This window comes from Mustela nigripes, chromosome 7 (assembly GCF_022355385.1).
Source record: "Mustela nigripes isolate SB6536 chromosome 7, MUSNIG.SB6536, whole genome shotgun sequence".
In the NCBI taxonomy this organism is placed as follows: Eukaryota; Metazoa; Chordata; class Mammalia; order Carnivora; family Mustelidae; genus Mustela; species Mustela nigripes.
Genome location: NC_081563.1, coordinates 56,633,960 through 56,652,569, shown reverse-complemented (window position 1 = coordinate 56,652,569; position 18,610 = coordinate 56,633,960). Strand labels below are relative to the sequence as shown.

Genomic DNA, 18,610 nt, shown 5'->3' with positions numbered 1-18,610 from the left:
TTTCCCCCATTGAGAATGATATTTGTTGTGGGTTTTTCATAGATGGCTTTGATGATATTGAGGTATGTGCCCTCTATCCCTACACTCTGAAGAGTTTTAATCAAGAAAGGATGCTGTATTTTGTCAAATGCTTTTTCAGCACCTATTGAGAGTATCATATGGTTCTTGTTCTTTCTTTTATTAATGTATTGTATCACATTGACTGATTGGCAGGTGATGAACCAAACTTGCAGCTCTGGAATAAATCCCACTGGTTGTGGCAAGTAATCCTTTTAATGTACTGTTGGAACCTATTGGCTAGTATGTTGGTGAGAATTTTTGCATCTGTGTTCATCAAGGAAATTGGTCTGTAATTCTCCTTATTGATGGGGTCTTTCTCTGGTTTTGGAATCTAGGTAATGCTAGCCTCATGAAACGAGTTTGGAAGTTTTCCTTCCATTTCTATTTTTTGGAACAGTTTCAGGAGAATAGGTATTAATTCTTCTTTAAATGTTTGGTAGAATTCCCCTGGGAAGCCATCTGGTCCTGGGCTCTTTTTTTTTTTTCGGAGATTTTTTTTTTTTTTAAGATTTTATTTATTTATTTGACAGAGAGAGATCACAAGTAGTCAGAGAGGCAGGCAGAGAGAGAGGAGGAAGCAGGCTCCCTGCTGAGCAGAGAGCCTGGTGCCTGAGCCGAAGGCAGCGGCTTAACCCACTGAGCCACCCAGGCTGCTTCAATCTCCTTACTGGTTATGGGTCTGTTCAGGCTTTCTATTTCTTCCTGGTTCAGTTTGATAGTTTATATGTCTCAAGGAATGCATCCATTTCTTCTAAATTGTCAAATTTGCTGGCATATATTTGCTCATTATATGTTCATATAATTGTATTTCTTAGGTGTTAGTTGTGATCTCTCCTCTTTCATTCATGATTTTATGTATTTGGGTCCTTTCTCTTTTCTTTTTGATAAGTCTGGCTAGGGGCTTATCAATCTTATTAATTCTTTCAAACAGCCAGCTCCTAGTTTTATTGACTTGTTCTACTGTTCTTTTGGTTTCTATTTCATTGATTTTTGCTCTGATCTTTATTATTTCTCTTCTCCTGGATTTAGGCTTTCTTGGCTGTTCTCTCTCAATTTCCTTTAGGTGCAGGGTTAGGTTGTGTACTTGATACCTTTCTTGTTTCTTGAGAAAGGTTTGTTTCACTATATACTTCCTCTCAGGACGACCTTTGCTGTGTCCAACATATTTTGATCAGTTGTGTTTTCATTATCATTTGTTTCCATGAGTTTTTTTCTATTCATCTTTAATTTCCTGGTTGACCCATTCATTCCTTAGTAAGATACTCTTTAGCTTTTATTTATTTGGTTTCTTTCCAACTTTCCTCTTGTGATTGAGTTCTAGCTTCAGAGCATTGTGATCTGAAAATATGCAGGGAATGATCCCAATCTTTTGATACTGGTTGGGACCTGATTTGTGCCCCAGGATGTAATTTATTCTGGAGAATGTTCCATGTACACTAGAGAAGAATGTGTATCCTGTTGCTTTGTAATGGAATGTTCTGAATATATCTGTGATTTCCATCTGGTCCAGTGTGTCATTTACAGACTTTATTTCCTTGTTGATCTTTTGCTTGGATGATCTGTCCATTTCAATGAAGGGGGTGTTAAAGTCCCCTACTATTATTGTATTATTGCCAATGTGTTTCTTTAATTTTGTTATTAATTGGTTTATTTAGTTGGCTGCTCCCATGTTAGGGACATAGATATTTAAAATTTTTAGTTCTTCTTGTTTTACAGACCCTTAGAATATTATATAGTGGTCCTTACTCACCTCTTATGATAGTCTTTGGCTTAAAATCTAATTGATCTGATATAAAGATTGCCACCCCAGCTTTCTTTTAATGTCCATTGGCATCGTAAATTGTTTTCCACCCCCTCACTTTAAATTTGGAGATGTTTTTGGCTCTAAAATGAGTTTCTTTTGGACAGCATATTGAAAGTTTGTTTTTTTTTTTAAGATTTTATTTATTTATTTGACAGACAGATCACAAGTAGGCAGAGAGGCAGGCAGAGAGAGAGGAGGATGCAGGCTCCCTGCTGAGCAGAGAGCCTGACGTGGGGCTCGATCCCAGGACCCTGAGATCGTGACCTGAGTCTTAACCCACTGAGCCACCCAGGTGCCCCGAAAGTTGTTTTTTTTTTCTTTTTTAAGAAAAATGTAGGGACTAACACACCCTTTTAATGTTTTTAAATATTTTTAAGGTTTAAAAAGTGTTTAAAGTTTGTAGTTCCTAGTAGGAAAACATTATATGAATGAATATCCTAATGGCAAACCATTATAGAATGTTTCAGTTGCATGGGGAACAGAAAGGTAGGGATTTTCTTCACAGCACCCCAGCTTTCTTCATGAGAAGGTCAGAGGTACACTGGTTTGTATTATTGTGACATCCATTACATGATTGAAGTTGCTTTTCCTTCAGCTAGGGCTTTATTTGTCAGAAGGGCATTATGCTTGACCTCCAAATTTGGGTGACAATTTACTGATGAGATGCATAACCTTTGGGTTGCTCTGATATTTTGACATATTCGTTGGGTTCTGGGCCACCATAACTTCTGGATCCTGCATGGCTGCAAGAACTTCTGGATCACTAAGAATTTCATTGAGTCCAGGCATTCCTGCCATTCCAGGTACACTCCCACCCCCGCCATTCCAGGCATTCCTCTGGGAAAATAACCAGGCATTCCCCCAGGAAAGCCACCTGGGAAAGAACCATACTGAGCTCCTGATTGTTGTCTGGGTTCTTCCTCCCTCTGGGCTCTCTCATGTTCTTCCCAAGCTTTCTTAACCCTTTCTATTCTTTCTTTGATCTCTTGCTCTTCACGTTTTCACTCATACCTTCTCCAATGTTGAGTAATTCTCTGGGCCCTCGGTTGAACTTCTTTCAGCATTGCACTAACATCTTCATCATAATCCAGATTATAAGCAAGGGCAAGATCATGTGCTGCTTCTTCCCAATGGCCCAGAAGTCTATGTGCTTTCCCACACCACTTATAAGGCTGAGCTGAATCGGGATTTCTTTCAATAGCTCTGTCACAGTCTCAAATGGCAGCATTTGGCTTCTGTAATTTGATGAAGACACTGGCTCTCTTGTCATACAGAATGACCAAGTGAGGATGTAGTTTGAGGGCATCTGTGAACAAGTCAACAGCTTTCTGTAGTTCACCATCATTTAGGGCAGCAATGGCAGCCACTCTTTTATCATTTGCCTGATTCCTCATTTCCTTGCTTAACTCTACATTTTCATCTCCCATTTCTTGAGAGGCATCAGTATTTGGTTCAATCACACCTTCATTGTCAATTTCTAGATCACTTTCCTCACTTAATGGTTCATCTGTCTTTATGTTTTCCTTTGCCTTCTTACTATCTGGTTTTTCTTCCATGATAGTCTTCTGATTTAGTTTTATGAGTGGCAGGTGGTATTTTACCCCCAATGCTCTCCACCCACTCCCACAGGAAATGCATTTCCTCGGTGTGCAGAATGCTCGGATCCTGCTTACACATTTTCACAAAGGCCCGAAGCTCGTTCACTTTGAGGGGTCCTTGGTCCAGAGGCAGTGGCAGGCAGCAGGTGCAGCTGAGGTTGAGACACAATTCCGGGCACAGCTATTAGCTCAGCGTCTGGTTTTTTGTTTTTGTTTGTTTGTTTGTTTGTTTTTTAATCCATTCTGACACCCCGTGTCTTTAGATTGGGACATTTAGCCCATTTACATTCAGGGTAACTATTGACAGATATGAATTTAGTGCCATTGTATTGCCTGTAAGTTGACTGTTACTGTATAATGTCTCTGTTCCTTTCTGGTCTACTACTTTTAGGCTCTCTCTTTGCTTAGAGGACCCCTTTCAATATTTACTTAGGGATGGTTTGTGTTTACAAATTCTTTTGTTTTTTGTTTGTCCTGGAAGCTCTTTATCTCTCCTTCTATTTTCAGTGATAGCCTAGCTGGATATAGTATTCTTTTTTTAAGATTTTATTTATTTATTTGACAGACAGAGAACACAAGTAGGCAGAGAGGCAGGCAGAGAGAGAGAGAGAGAGAGAGAGTGAGAGAGAGAGAGAGAAGCAGGCCCCCTACTGAGCAGAGAACCCAATGTGGAGCTCAATCCCAGGACCCTGAGATCATGACCAGAGCTGAAGGAGGAGGCTTTAACCCACTGAGCCACCCAGGTGCCCCTGGATATAGTATTCTTGATTTCATGTTTTTCTCATTTAGTGCTCTGAATATATCATGCCAGTTCTTTCTGGCCTGCCAGGTGTCTGTGGATAAGTCTGCTACCAATCTAATATTTTTATCATTGTATGTTACAGACTTCTTGTCCTGGGCTGCTTTCAGGATTTTCTCTTTGTCACTAAGACTTGTAAGTTTTACAATTAGATGATGGGGTGTGGACCTATTTTTATTGATTTTGAGGGGGGCTCTCTGTGCCTCCTGGATTTTGATGCTTGTTCCCTTTGCCATATTGGGGAAATTCTCTACAATAATTTGCTCCAATATTCCTTCTGCCCCCCTCTCTCTTACTTCTTCTTCTGGAATCCCAATTATTCTAATATTTTGTCTTATGGTATCACTTATCTCTTGAATTCTTTTCTCATAATCCAGTAGTTGTCTCTCTTTTACTCAACTTCTTTATTCTCTATCATTTGTTCTTCTATATCACTAATACTCTCTTCTGCCTCATTTATCCTAGCAGTAAGGGCCTCCATTCTTGATTGCACCTCATTAATACCATTTTTTTATCTCAACTTGGTTAGATTTTAGTTCTTTTATTTCTCTAGAAAGGGCTTTTACTTCTCCAGACAGGTTTCTCTAATATCTTCTATGCCTCTTTTGAGCCCAGCTAGCCCCTTGAGAATCATCATTCTGAACTCTAGATCTGACATATTACCAATGTCCGTATTGATTAGGTCCCTAGCCTTTGGTACTGCCTCTTGTTCTTTTTTTTGTGGTGAGTTTTCCACCTTGTCATTTTATCCAGATAAGAATATATGAATGAGAGAACCAAATACTAAAAGGGTGACAAAGACCCCAGAAAAATTTACGCTAACCAAATCAGAAGACTCCACACTGGGGGGGTGAGAAGAAGGAGTGTAAAAATAAATAAATAAATTTATATATATTTATATTAGACTGGTGAATAGAACAGAGCCACCCACTTGATTTTGGGTGTATTTTGGTCTCTTAGAAGAAACTACCTCTCAATTTTTTAAAGAAAGAAAAATATATATATTAATAAATAAGGGTAAACATGATAAAGTGATGGAATATGACTGTAAAGATGAAAATTTAAAAAAAAATTCTAAAAAAGGATTTGATAAGTTGGTTGGAAAAAGAAAGAAAAGAAAACAAAAAAAAGAGGAGAGAATGTGCTCAGGCTGGAGACTAGAACAAATCCCTGTGCTAGACTTAGGGTATATTTTGTTCTATTAGAAGAAATTATATCCCAAAATTTTTAGAAAAAAAAAATCCTATGTGTATACAAAAAATAAGGCTAAATACAATGAAGGATAAAATATGACTATAATAATGAAGGTTTAAAAAGATTTTTTAAAAGAAAGTATTGTTAAGATAAAGTAGTTTAAAAACGTTAAAAGAGGAAAACTTTAAAAATTTGATAAGAAAAAATATTTTAAAAATTTCATTAAACTTTGCAAGACTAGAGGATCATGGGGGGGAAAGCCAGGAATTGCAAGCATTGCTTTCCCCTAGCTCTGGAGTTCCACTTTTTCCTTGATCCAGGAGCTTGGTCTTGGCTGGATGTTCTTGCAGCTGTTCTGGGGGAGGGGCCTGTTGCCTGTGTTTCTCAAATGTCTTTGCCCAAGGTGGAATTGTACCGCCCTTGCCAGGGGCCATGCTAAGTAATCGCTCATGTTTGCTCTTCGAGCTTTTGTTCCCAGTATGCTTTCCGTAGAGCTTTGGAGGATGGGAATGAAAATGGCGGCCTCCCAATCTCTGGTCTAGAGCTTGTGGCCCCACTCCTCAGTGAGCCCTTGGAGAAAAGCACTCAATCACTCCCGTCTCCCTGGCCTTTGGCTGCATGCCAAGCTCCCCCGGCCTGTGACCCAGTGTCTCTGTCTCTGGCACACAGCCCCGCCTGGAGTTTACAAACCCAGCAGATCACTGCCTTTCTTCCAGGGAGGCCTCCCCAGATCTGCCACTTGTGGGGTCCCTGCTCAAAGAGCAGTTGCCCAGCTGTGCTGAAGATCACAGTTTAAGGTAACCCTGAGCTGAGAGATCACTCCTTGTCTCCGTCTCTGTAGTTGGCTTCCCCATTCTATTACCTGTGAGCTCTGCTACACTCAGACACCCCCGATCCTTCTTTACCCTGAGGGACCTGAGACCATGCTGTCCCTACGAGACTTTACCCCCTGCTTAGCCTCGGAGCAATGTCCCTCAGTGGAGCAGACTTCTAAAAGTTCTGACTTTATGTTCCACTGCTCCACTGCTTGCCAGGAGCTGGTCCTTCCCCCTGTGGCCTATCTTCCTGTTACTCTGGATTCACTTCTCTGCATGTCCTACCTTGCAAAAATGGTCAATTTTCTGTTCCTAGAATTGCTGCTCTTCTTCTCTTTGATCTCCTGTTGAGTTTGTAGGTGTTCAGAATGGTTTGATAACTATCTAGCTGAACTCCTGTGACCTGATGTCATTTCAGTCTGCTACTCCTCTGCCATCTTGCCTCCAATCCCCAAATTAGTAATTTTAAAAAGAATTTTTGAGGAAGAAAAATACAGCTTTTACAAATCTATCCACCTTCTCTCTCTGTTTGTGCTAATATGCAAATATTTTGTCAACATTTAACTACTCTTAGTCCCACTTGGGTGAAAATGACATTTTCAATAATTCAGAATAATTAAGAGAGAGGGCATTTTAAGCAAATTTAGTGACATTCTTTATATACATTTGTAAAGTATGATAATTTTTAAATACATTATTTATGAGAGGACAAAAACTTGAATCAAGGAAAAAGTGTAAAACAATGAGACAATGTTTTAAAAAATTGATATCACTGAGAATTATGAAAGAATCTGAAATACTACACAAGGAATTTGACAACGAAGAAGATAATGGCAACTTAAAAAGATATTATATACACTTATATGATTCTTTAAAATAATGATGGATTTATTATTGTGAAGATAAAAATTTGCATAAATCAACATCCTTCAGGATAGAAAAGTATCAATTACAATATCAGGACAAAATAGCTCTTATGAAAATCTCCAAAAAAGGAAATACTATATACTGATAAATAAGCAATAAATCAGGGGGATATATCAACAATGAGTGTATTTGTACATTGTAGCTAACAAATCAGTTTTGCATATATAAGTGACAAGAAGAAGAGCTATAGGTTTTCTGTGAACTGGCAGATGATTAATTTATTTCAAATTGAGTAAGTTAGAGGTAGCTATATAGTGCTTTTTATGCTATTTTAAATAAAGACTTTATTAAGACAATAAAAAACAAAAAAAAACCACACACACTTCTCTCTCCACAGAAGAATCTGATCTATTTTTGTTTGTTTGTTTTGCTTTTTTAAAAGATTTATTTGAGGGGCACCTAGGGCTCAAATGGATAAGTGTCTGCCTTCTGCTCAGGTCATGATCTTCAGGTCCTGGGACTGAGCACCATGTCATGCTCCCAGCTCAGGAGGGAGTCTTCTTCTCCCTCTCCCTCTGCCTCTCCCCTTGCTTAGTCTCTCTCTCAAAATGAATAAATAAAATCTTTTTTTTAATTTTAAAAATAAAAAATAAAGATTATTTGAGAGAGAGAACATAAGCAGGAGGGGGGCCAGAGGGAGAGGGAAAAGGAGAGAGAGTCTCAAGCAGATTCTGTGTGAGCTTTGAGTCCAATGTGGGGCTTGAGTTCATGACCTTGAGATCATAACCTGAGCTGAAACCAAGAGTTGGACACTTAACCAGCTGGGCTACCCAGGTACCCCGATCCATTTTTGACACAGAATTATTAAACTATACTTGGAAATTTCTTTACTTGAAAGGGAAATTTTATGTGTGTGTGTGTGTGTTTTATTTTTTTCATGGTTTGTATTGTTGAGGTATTTGCTTTTGTTTTGGACATTTGTTTTCTTTTATCAAAACTTAATTTTTTTCAAGAAGTTTAAGATTGAAAGCAAAATTGAGAAGAAGATGCAGAGATTTCTCATGCTCCCTGGTCCCACATATGCATAGCTTCTCCTATTATCAATGTCTCTCTTTCTTGTGGCACATTTGTTAGAACTGATGAACCAACATGATACATGATTATCATTCAAGGTTCATAGTTTATATTAGGGTATACCCTTAGTATTGTCTATTCTATGGGTTTAGAAAAATGTATAATAATTTGTATTGATCATTATGGTATAATAGAATATTTTCACTGTTCTAAAAATACTCTGTGTTCTACCTGTTCATCTCTCCCCCCCCCAACCCCCAAAAACCACTGATCTTTTTACTTTCTCCATGTTTTGCCTTTTACCAATTTTTGTATAGCTGGAATCATATAGTATGCAGCCGTTTCATTTTTTTTTTCATCTAATAATATGCATTTAAATTTCCTCCATGTCCTTTCATGGTTTAATAGTTCATATCTTTTTAGTGCTGTATAATACTCATTTTTCCAGATGTATCACAGTTTATCCATTCACCCACTGCAGGACATTTTGGTGGCTTCAGAGTTTGGCAGTTATGAATAAAGCCATTATAAGCATCTGTGAGCAGGTCTTTGACTGAATTTTCAGCTCCTTTGGGTAAATACCAAGGAATGCAACTGCTTGATTGCATGGTATAAGTATATTCAGTTTTATAAGAAACTGCCAAATTATCTTCCAAAGTGACTGTACCACTTTGCAATGAATGAGTTTCTGTGTTCCATATCCTCTCCTGGATATAGTGTTGTCAGTGTTTCAGGATTTTGGTCATTCTAGCAGTGGTGTACTAGTATCTTGTTGTTTTAATTTGCATTTCCCTGAGGACATATGGTGTAGAGCATCTTTTGATACGCTTATTTGCCATTTGTATATCTTCTTTGATGAGGGTTCTATTAAGATCTTTGGCCCAATTCTAATCAGATTGTTTGTTTTTTTATTGTTGAGTTTTAAGAGTTCTTTATGTATTTTGGATAACAGTCCTTTATCAGATGTGTCTTTTGTAAATATATTTTTCTAGTCTGTGGCTTATCTTCTCATTGCCTTGATATTGTTTTGTGAACCTAAATTTTTAATTTTAATGAGAGTCCAGCTTACCCATTATTTTTTTTGAATCATGACTTTGTTATTATATCCGAAAAGTCATTTTCATACCTGAAGTTATCTAGGTTTTCTCCTATGTTATCCTTGGGAGTTTTATAGTTTTGCATTTTATATTTAGAGTAGTGATGCATTTTGAATTAATTTGTGTGAAGGGTGTAAAGTAAAGGGTGTTTCTCCTCCTCCTTCTCCTCATTTTCCTCTCTCCCACCTCCCCTCCTCCTCCTCCTTCTTCTTCTTCTTTGTCTTTTTACATGTGGATGTCCATTTGTTGAAAAGCACTGTTTGTTGAAAAGACTATTTTTGCTCCATTCTATTGCCTTTTCTCCTTTGTCAGTATTTATGTGAATCTCTTTTAGGGCTCTCTATTCTGCTCCATTGTTGTGATTTTTCTGTTCTTTCACCAAATACCTCAGTGTCTTTTTTTTTTTTTTAAGATTTTATTTATTTGACAGACAGAGATTACAAGTAGGCAGACAGAGGAGGAAGCAGACTCCCTGCTGAGCAGAGAGCCTGATGCAGGGCCTGATCCCAGGACCCTGGGACCATGACTTGAGCTGAAAGCAGAGGCTTTAACCCACTGAGCCACCTGGGTGCCCCCTACAGTGTCTTGATTACTGTAGCTTTATAGTAGGTCTTGAAGTCAGGTAGTGTCCGTCCTCTAACTTCATTCTTCTTCAATATTGTGCTGTCTACTCTAGGTTTTTGCCTCTCCATGTGAACTTTAGAATCGGTTTGTCAATACCTTGAAAATAAGTTGTTGGGATTTTGATTAAGATTACATTTCATCTGGGGGTGCCTGGGTGGCTCAGTGGGCCAAGCTTCTGCTTTTGGCTCAGGTCATGATCCCAGGGTCCTGGGATCAAGCCCCACATCAGGCTCTCTGCTCAGTGGGGAGCCTTCTTTCCCCCCTCTCTTTGCCTGCCTCTCTGTCTACTTGTGATCTCTCTCTCTTTCTGTCAAATAAATAAATAAAATCTTTTTAAAAAAAGATTACATGTAATCTGTAGATCAAGTTGTGAAGAACTGCCATCCTGGAGTGTTGAGTCTTCCAATCTATAAACATGGACTATCTCTACTTTTTTTTTTTTTTTTAAGTTCTTCTTTGATTTCTTTCATTAGAGTTTTGCAGTTTTTCTCCAATAGATCTTATACTTATTTTATTAGACTTATACCTAAATATTTAATCCTTGGGTTATGCTGATGTAATTGTTGTTGTGTTTTTAATTTCAAATTCTACTGGTTCATTGCTGGTAAAGTTAAATTTAATAGTTCTTAGAGTTTTAAATTTATCACTCTCAGAAGTATGCTAAGCATATAAAGAGAGGCAAAGTCATAGAAAATGTAAATAAAATTATTTAATAAGCTCAAATATATGAAGCAAGGATTTGACATTGAGAAATAGGCAACAAATGATTGTGATCTCTGAAGGAAGATAAACAAGCACAGCCTTCCACTGAGCCAGTTTCCGGGCTTTAGAACAGGAAAAGGAATTCAAACAGTAGTCTTGTTGAGTTGAAAAGATGGAGATCATATTTTGGGGAGGTCAAGGTGTGTAGAATTTGTAGGGCAGAGTACTGGAAAAGAGAAAATTAGAGAGAGAGAAAGAGAGCTCTAGAGACCTGCAGAAGTTCCCCCTCAGTCTTTAGTTGGCTATTGATCTGTGCATGGATGAGAGGAAAAAGTGAGGCTAGGGAAAGAACCACTAGAAAAATGTAGGCAGCACATTCCCTAGAGCTCAGAGGGAGCTGGGAATACTTTGTGTATTAACCTGCAAGATGGCAAGACCTGGTATTACACAAGGCATCAGGTAGCATCCTCAATAAAGTATTGAGACCACACAATATTAAGATCAGAATATTATAAGCAAGAATAGTATGCCCATAAATTTGACATCTTAGGTGAAATGGGAAAAATGTTGAAAGATACCAAACTTCCAAAACTCACTCAAGGAAAAAGATAAATCCTAATAATCCTATATCTGTTAAGGGAATATAAGTTATAATTAAAACCTTTTTAAGAAAGAAACAGCCCAGATGGTTTCACAGGTGAATTCTACCAACATTTAAAGAAGAAATACCAGTTGTATACAAAATTTTCCAGAAACAGAAGTAAAAGGAAGACTTTCCTACTTGTTTTATGAGGCCATCATTACCCTGGTACTAAAACCAGACAAAGAAAAGAAATCTATAGACCTTATCATCATGGAGATGATATATCTTATCATTATGGAGAAAAAATTCTTTTTTTTTTTAAGATTTTATTTATTTGGAGACAAAATTCTTATTAAAATTTTAGCAAATTGAATACAAGAATTTATAAAGGGAGATAACACATCATGACTATTTGGGGTTTATAATGGGAACATAAGAGTGGATCAACCTTTAAAAATCAAACAGTGTAATTTGTTATATCAACAGACTAAAGAATAAAAACCAGACAATCATCACAGTAGATTACAGGAAAACCATTTGACAAAATTCAGCATCCACTCATAATAAGATCTCTCAGAAAACTACAAACAGAAGTGAACTTTTCAGTCTGATAAAGAATATCTATCTTTTGGGACCGGGGAGGGAGACAAATCATAAGGGACTCTCAATCTCAGGAAACAAACTGAGGGTTGCTGGAGAGGAGGTGGGTGGGAGGGATGGAGTGGCAGGGTTATGGACATTGGGGAGGGTATGAGCTATAGTGAGTGCTGTGAATTGTGTTAAGACTGATGATTCACAGACCTGTACCCCTGAAGCAAGTAACACACTCTATGTTAATAAAAAAAGGAATATATTTTTAAAAAATCTATAGTTGGCATCATGCTTTATGGAAAAAGACTGAATGCTTTGCCCCTGAAATTAAGAACAAGGCACAAATTTACTTGTCACCACTTTATTCACCAGTATCCTGGAGATCCTAACTAGTGCAATAAGGAAAGAAAAACAAAAGGTACACAGATTGTAGAGGAAGAAGGAAATTATTTTTATTTGTAAATGATAATCAATGTAGAAAATCCTAAAGAATCTGCAAAAATGCTTCAGAACTAGTTAGTAAGTGTACAAAGGTCACTGGATACAAAATCAGTATTCAAAAAACTCCTTCTGTATTTATATATACTAACAATGAACAACCAGAAGTTGAAACTTAGAAAGCAGAACTACTTAAAATAGCAGCAGAAGTATGAAACAAGAATACACTTAATAAAATATATGCAAAGTCTGTACACTGAAAACTATAAAGCATTGCTGAGAATATTAAAGAACACTGAAATAAATGTAATGATACACCTTGCTCATGGATTAGGAAACTCAGTATCATAAAGATGTCAATTTGAATGGCTATAGATTCAGTATAATCCTGATCAAAATCATGGCAAACTTTTCTGGACAAATTAAAAAGTTTATTCTAAAATTATCAAATCAAAATGCAGGGAATCTAAAAGATCAAAAACAATTATGAAAAGTAAGAAAGATGGAATTCAAGACTCCATTGAGCATCAGTAAGCAGTGTGGAAATTGCATAAAGATAGACATACAAAACAATGAGCAGAATAGAGATATCAGAAATGGATGTATATATAAATTATCATTATTTTTTAGCAAAAACACTAAGGTAATTTAATGGAAAAGCGATAATCTTTTCAACAAGTTATGCTGGAACAATTGAATATCCATGTTCAAAAAATGTGTCTAACTCTTAATTATTATTGCACATTAAAGTTAAGTCAAAATGGATTATATACCTAGATGTAATATCTGAAAGTGTAAAACTTATAGAAGGAAATATAAGAGAATTTTTCCTATAACCTTGGGAGAGGTAGACTTACATAAGACATTAAAACCATGCACCATAAAAGACAAAAATGATCAGTGAACTTCATAAAAAATTAAAGTTTTGCTATTCTAAAAAAATTTTAGGAAAATGAAAAGGCAAGACACATAGTGAAAGAAACTATTTAACAAAATATTACCACATGTCTCACCAGTGCATACTTACTAGAAGGGCTGAAATTAAAAATATACTCAACAACAACAACAACAAAATACACTCAACACCAAAGTTGGCAAGGGTATCGGGATGACTTGTATCTGTTGCTGCTCAGAATGCAAGGTGTGTTAAGGCCCTTTAGACAATGCTTTATATACTTATAAAGTATACTTATTTTATGAGTAGTACACTTATACAGTATACTACTGTATGATCAATATAATCTGTCTCTCAGGGTTTTAAACAAGAGAAATGAAAACATGTTTACACAAACACTTATATCTGAATTTTCATATCAGCTTTACATAAAAGCCCCAAATTAACAACAAGCCAAATATCTATCAACTGGTGAATGGATAAACAAATGTGGTATAACCATACAATGGAATATTAATAAGCAATAAAAAGGAACACATTACTGTTAAGTGAAACAACATATAAATCTCAGAAGTCAGATACAAAAGACTATATACTGTGAGTCCATTTATGTGAAATTCTGTACAAAGAAAAAAATATAGTGACTAGAAACAATTCAGTGATTTCCAGGAACCAAAGTTGGAGGAAGTGATTGCATAAAAAAGCATAGAAATAAGAGAGAATAGAAACTGTATCAAAATGAAAACTTTGTTCTTCAAAAGACATCAAGAGGTCACTTTGAAACTTTGTTCTTCAAAAGACATCAAGAGGGCACCTGGGTGGCTCAATTAGTTGATCCACTGCCTTCAGCTCAGCTCATGTTCCCGAATTCCCAGGATCGAGTCCTGCGTCGGGCTCCCAGCTCTGGGAAGTCTGCTTCTCACTCTGACCTTCTCCTTTCTCATGCTCTCTCTCACTCTCCCTCAAATAAATAAATAAAATCTTAAAAACAAAAAAAAGAAGACATCAAGAAAGTGAAAAGACGGTTTGCAAAATGGGGAAAAATACTTGTACATCATATATCTCATAAACTCTAGTATCAAAATTATCTTGAGAATTCATATAATTCAACAGTATTAACACAACTAGTATTATTTTTATAAGTAGAAATAATTTGAATAGGTATTTATCCAAGTAATATATACAGATGTTAATAAGCACATGAAAAGATGCTCAACATCATTAGTCATTAGTGAAATACAAATCAAAACCACAATGAGCTACTGCTTCACATACTCTAGGATAACTATAACCTAAAAGACAATGACAAATACTGTTACTTGAATAGAGAGGAATTGGAACCCTAATAGACTGCTGGTAAGAATGTAAAATGCTGCCGCCACTTTATTTTATTTTTTTTTAAAGATTTTATTTATTTATTTGACAGAGAGAGATCACAAGCAGGCAGAGAGACAGGCAGAGAGAGAGGAGGAAGCAGGCTCCCTGCTGAGCAGAGAGCCCGATGCGGGACTCGATCCCAGGACCCTGAGATCATGACCTGAGCCGAAGGCAGCAGCTTAACCCACTGAGCCACCCAGGAACCCCAGCTGCAGCCACTTTAAAAAGCAATCTGAAGTTTCCTCAAAGGGTTAAAAGAGCTACTGTGACATAGGAGTTCTCTTTGGGTGAAATTGAAAGTATGCTGACACAAGAACTTGTACATAAATGTCTATAGTAGCATTATTCATAATACCTCAAAATGGGGAAAAAAAAGTCCATTAGTTGTAGTATATTCATATGACTGTATATTATGTAGCAATAAAAAGGAATAAAGTACAGATACATGCTGTAATATGAATAAAGTTTGAAAATATTAAAGAAACCAGACACAAAAGACCATGTGTTGTCTTTGATTGATTGATTGATTCCATTTATTCTAAGTGTCCAGAATAGGCACTGTGCTTGCCAGGGCTTGGAGGGTGTGGGGGGAAAATGGTAATATCTAAGAGTAACCACTGTTGGTTGTGGGTTTTACTGGGGAGAAGTGATGAAATCTAAATTTTTGTGATGTTTACACAATTTTGTGAATATACTTAAAAATATTAAGTTGTACTCTATCAATAGGTAAATTTTATTATATGTGAACTATATCTCAACAAAGCTATTATTTTAAGAAGTATACACATATATATACAACAAAGGAAACTTTGTTGTATGTATGTAACCTAAATCAGAATATTTTTTTAAAAGAAGGAAAAATTAAAAAGGAAAATTCTTTAATTTGGTAAAAACTAAAAAAGCCCCTATTTATCCATGTCATATATTGGGAAATATTTTACACACATTCCCGTTAAGAATGAGATGAGAATACCTGCATCGTCATTACTTTTCATCATATTACTAGAGAATCAAAGATCTCAAGTAGGAGAAGAAGAAAATGAACAAGTGTGAGAAGGAAGAAATGAAACTTACTATATGTGGAGGATATAATTATCAAAATAGAAAGCTCAAAAGAAGAAACAAAATAGTGAAATCTGTAGGATGTTGATAGATATTGTTTCAACTTTTATAAAGATACCTATAGTATTAGTAATAATGAAATAGAAAACAAATACAATGCCATTTATAATAGCAACTAAAACTATAAGCAATCTTAAAAATATATATATCTTTTTGGATGAATAATACTGTCTTCAACAAAATATTAGCAAACTACATTCAACAACACATTAAAAGAATCATTCACTACAATGAAGTGGGATTGATTTTGGAGATGCAAGATGGTTCAATATTTGCAAATCAATGTGATATACCACATCAACAAAATGAAGGATAAAAATAGTATGATCATCTCAAAAGATGCAGTAAAATTATTTGACAAAATTCAACATCTATTCTTATTAAAAACACTTAACAAACTGGATTTGGAAGGATAATACCTAAACATAATAAAGGCCATATATAAAAACCCAAGTAACATCCTACTCACTGGTGAAAAACTGAGAGCTTTTCCAGTAAGATCAGGAACAAGACAAGGATGTCCACTCGCCATTTTTATTCAACATAGTAGAAGTTCGAGACAAGAAAAAGAAATTAGAGGCATCTGATTTGGAAAGAAGAAATAAAAACTCTTACTATTTGCAGGTAACATGATACTATACATAGAGAATCCTAAATATTCCACCCCAAAACTACTAGAAGTAGTAAGTGAACTAGTAAAATTGCAGGTTACAAAGTTAATGCCCAGAAATTGGTAGCATTTCTATATACTAATAACAAAGTAACAGAAAGAGAAATCAAGAAAGCAATTCTATTTATAATTGCACCAAAACAATAAAATATGTAAAAACAAACTCTGCATTCTGAAAACTATAAAAACCTGCATTCTGAAAACTATAACTCTGCATTCTGAAAACTATAAAAACCTGCATTCTGAAAACTATAAAAACTTGTTGAAAGAAATTGGAGATGATAAATAAATAGAAACAAACAAATAGAAAGATATTCCATGCTCATGAAGTGTTAAAATATCCATATTATCCCAAACAATCTATAGATTCCATGCAATCTATATCAACACTAACAACATTTTTCACAGAACTAGAACAAATAATACTAAAATTTTTATGAAACTACAGCTACTACTTGAAACTACTTGACCCCAAGTAGCCAAAGTAACCTTGAAAAAGAAAAATAAAACTGGAGGTATTACAATTCTAGATGTTAAGGTGTATTACAAAACTGTAGTCATCAAAACAGTATGATACTGGCATGAAAATTAACACATTGATCAATGGAACAGAATAGAAAGCCCAAAAATAAGCCTGTGATTAATGGTCAGTTAATCTATGACAAAGGCAAGAATAAACAGGGGAAAAAGACAGTATCTTCAACAAATGGTGCTAGAAAAATTAGACTACTTCTTAACACCATACACAAAAAATGAACTCAAAATGGATTAAAGACAAATGTGAGACCCGAAGCCGTAAGAATCTTAGAAGAGAACAAAGGCAATAATTTTTCTGACATCAGCTGTAGTAACATTTTTCTAAGTATGTCTCCTAAAACAAGGGAAACAAAAGCAAAAATGAACTGTTGGGACTACATCAAAATAAAAAGCTTTTGGACAGCAAAGGAAATCATCAAAACAAAAAGGCAACCCACTAAATGAGAGAAGATATTTACAAATAATATACCTAATAAGGGGTTAATATCCAAAGTATATAAGGAACTTGATTCAACTCCAAAAACATAAGCAGTTTGGTTAAAAAATAGGCAGAAGATCTGAATAAATATTTTCTCAAAGAAGAAATCCTGATGGTCAACAGGTACATGAAAAGATTCTCAATATCACTAGTCATCAGGGAATTGCAGGTCAAAACCACAGTGAGATATCACCTTGCACCTGACAGAATGGCTAAAATAAAAAAGACAGAAAGTAACAAGTGTTGGCAGAGAAAAAGGAGTTCTTGTGCACTGTTGATAGGAATGTAAATTGGTATAGTTACTATGGAAAACAGTGTGGAGGTTCTTCAAAAAATTAAAAATAGAAATACCATATGATTCAATAATTCTTCTACTGGGTATTTACCCAAAAAATGAAAACACTATTTGAAAAGATATATGCACCCCTATGTTTATTGCAGCATTAGTTACAAGAGCCAAGATATGGAAGCAACCCAAGTGTCTGTTGATAGAAGAATGGATAAAGAAGATGTGGGGTGTGTGTACACACACACACACACACACACACACACACACACACACACTGGAATATTATGTAGCTATATAATTATGAGATCTTTCCATTTCTGACATGGATGGACCTAGAGAGTATTATACTAAGTGAAACAAATCATATGGAGAAATACAAATACCATATGATCTCATGTGTACATGGAATCTAAAGAAAAAATGCAAATGAAAAAAAAAACAAACACAAAACAGAATCAGACCTGTAAATTCAGAGAACAAACTGTGATGATTGCCAGGCAGAAGTAGTAGGGGAATAAGCAAGGTAATCGAAGGAACATAGGAAGTACAGGCTTCCAATTATGGAATGAGTAAGTCCTGAGAATAAAAGGCACAGCATAGAGAATATAGTAGATGATATTGTAATAGTGGTATATGAGGACAGATGGTAGCTACAATTGTGGTGAATCTAGCATAATGTAGAAACTTGTCAAATCATGTTTTACCCTAGAAACTAATGTAACATTGTGTGTCAAATATACTAAAAACAAAACAAAACAAAAACACCCAAAATAAAAATAATATCATAGTTTAAAAGAGAAAAATAAAAACATATATATATACACAAAAAGGCTAATATATCAAGTGTACTTTATCCTAGGACTTCAAGGTTATTTTAACACTCAAAAGTCAATCTGTATAACTAGTAATACTAGATAAGGGAAGAAAATAACATAATGAATGCAGGAAATTTTTTTGGACAAAATTTAACCATTCAAAATGAAAACGCTTACCAAA

The 18,610-nt window shown here is 35.6% G+C and overlaps 1 pseudogene; it reads right to left on the bottom strand.

Moving 5' to 3' along the window:
- Positions 1–2,485: 2,485 nt before the first annotated feature.
- The window catches only part of LOC132022348 (hsc70-interacting protein-like), a 79,491-nt pseudogene continuing 63,366 nt past the window's right edge, over positions 2,486–18,610 (bottom strand).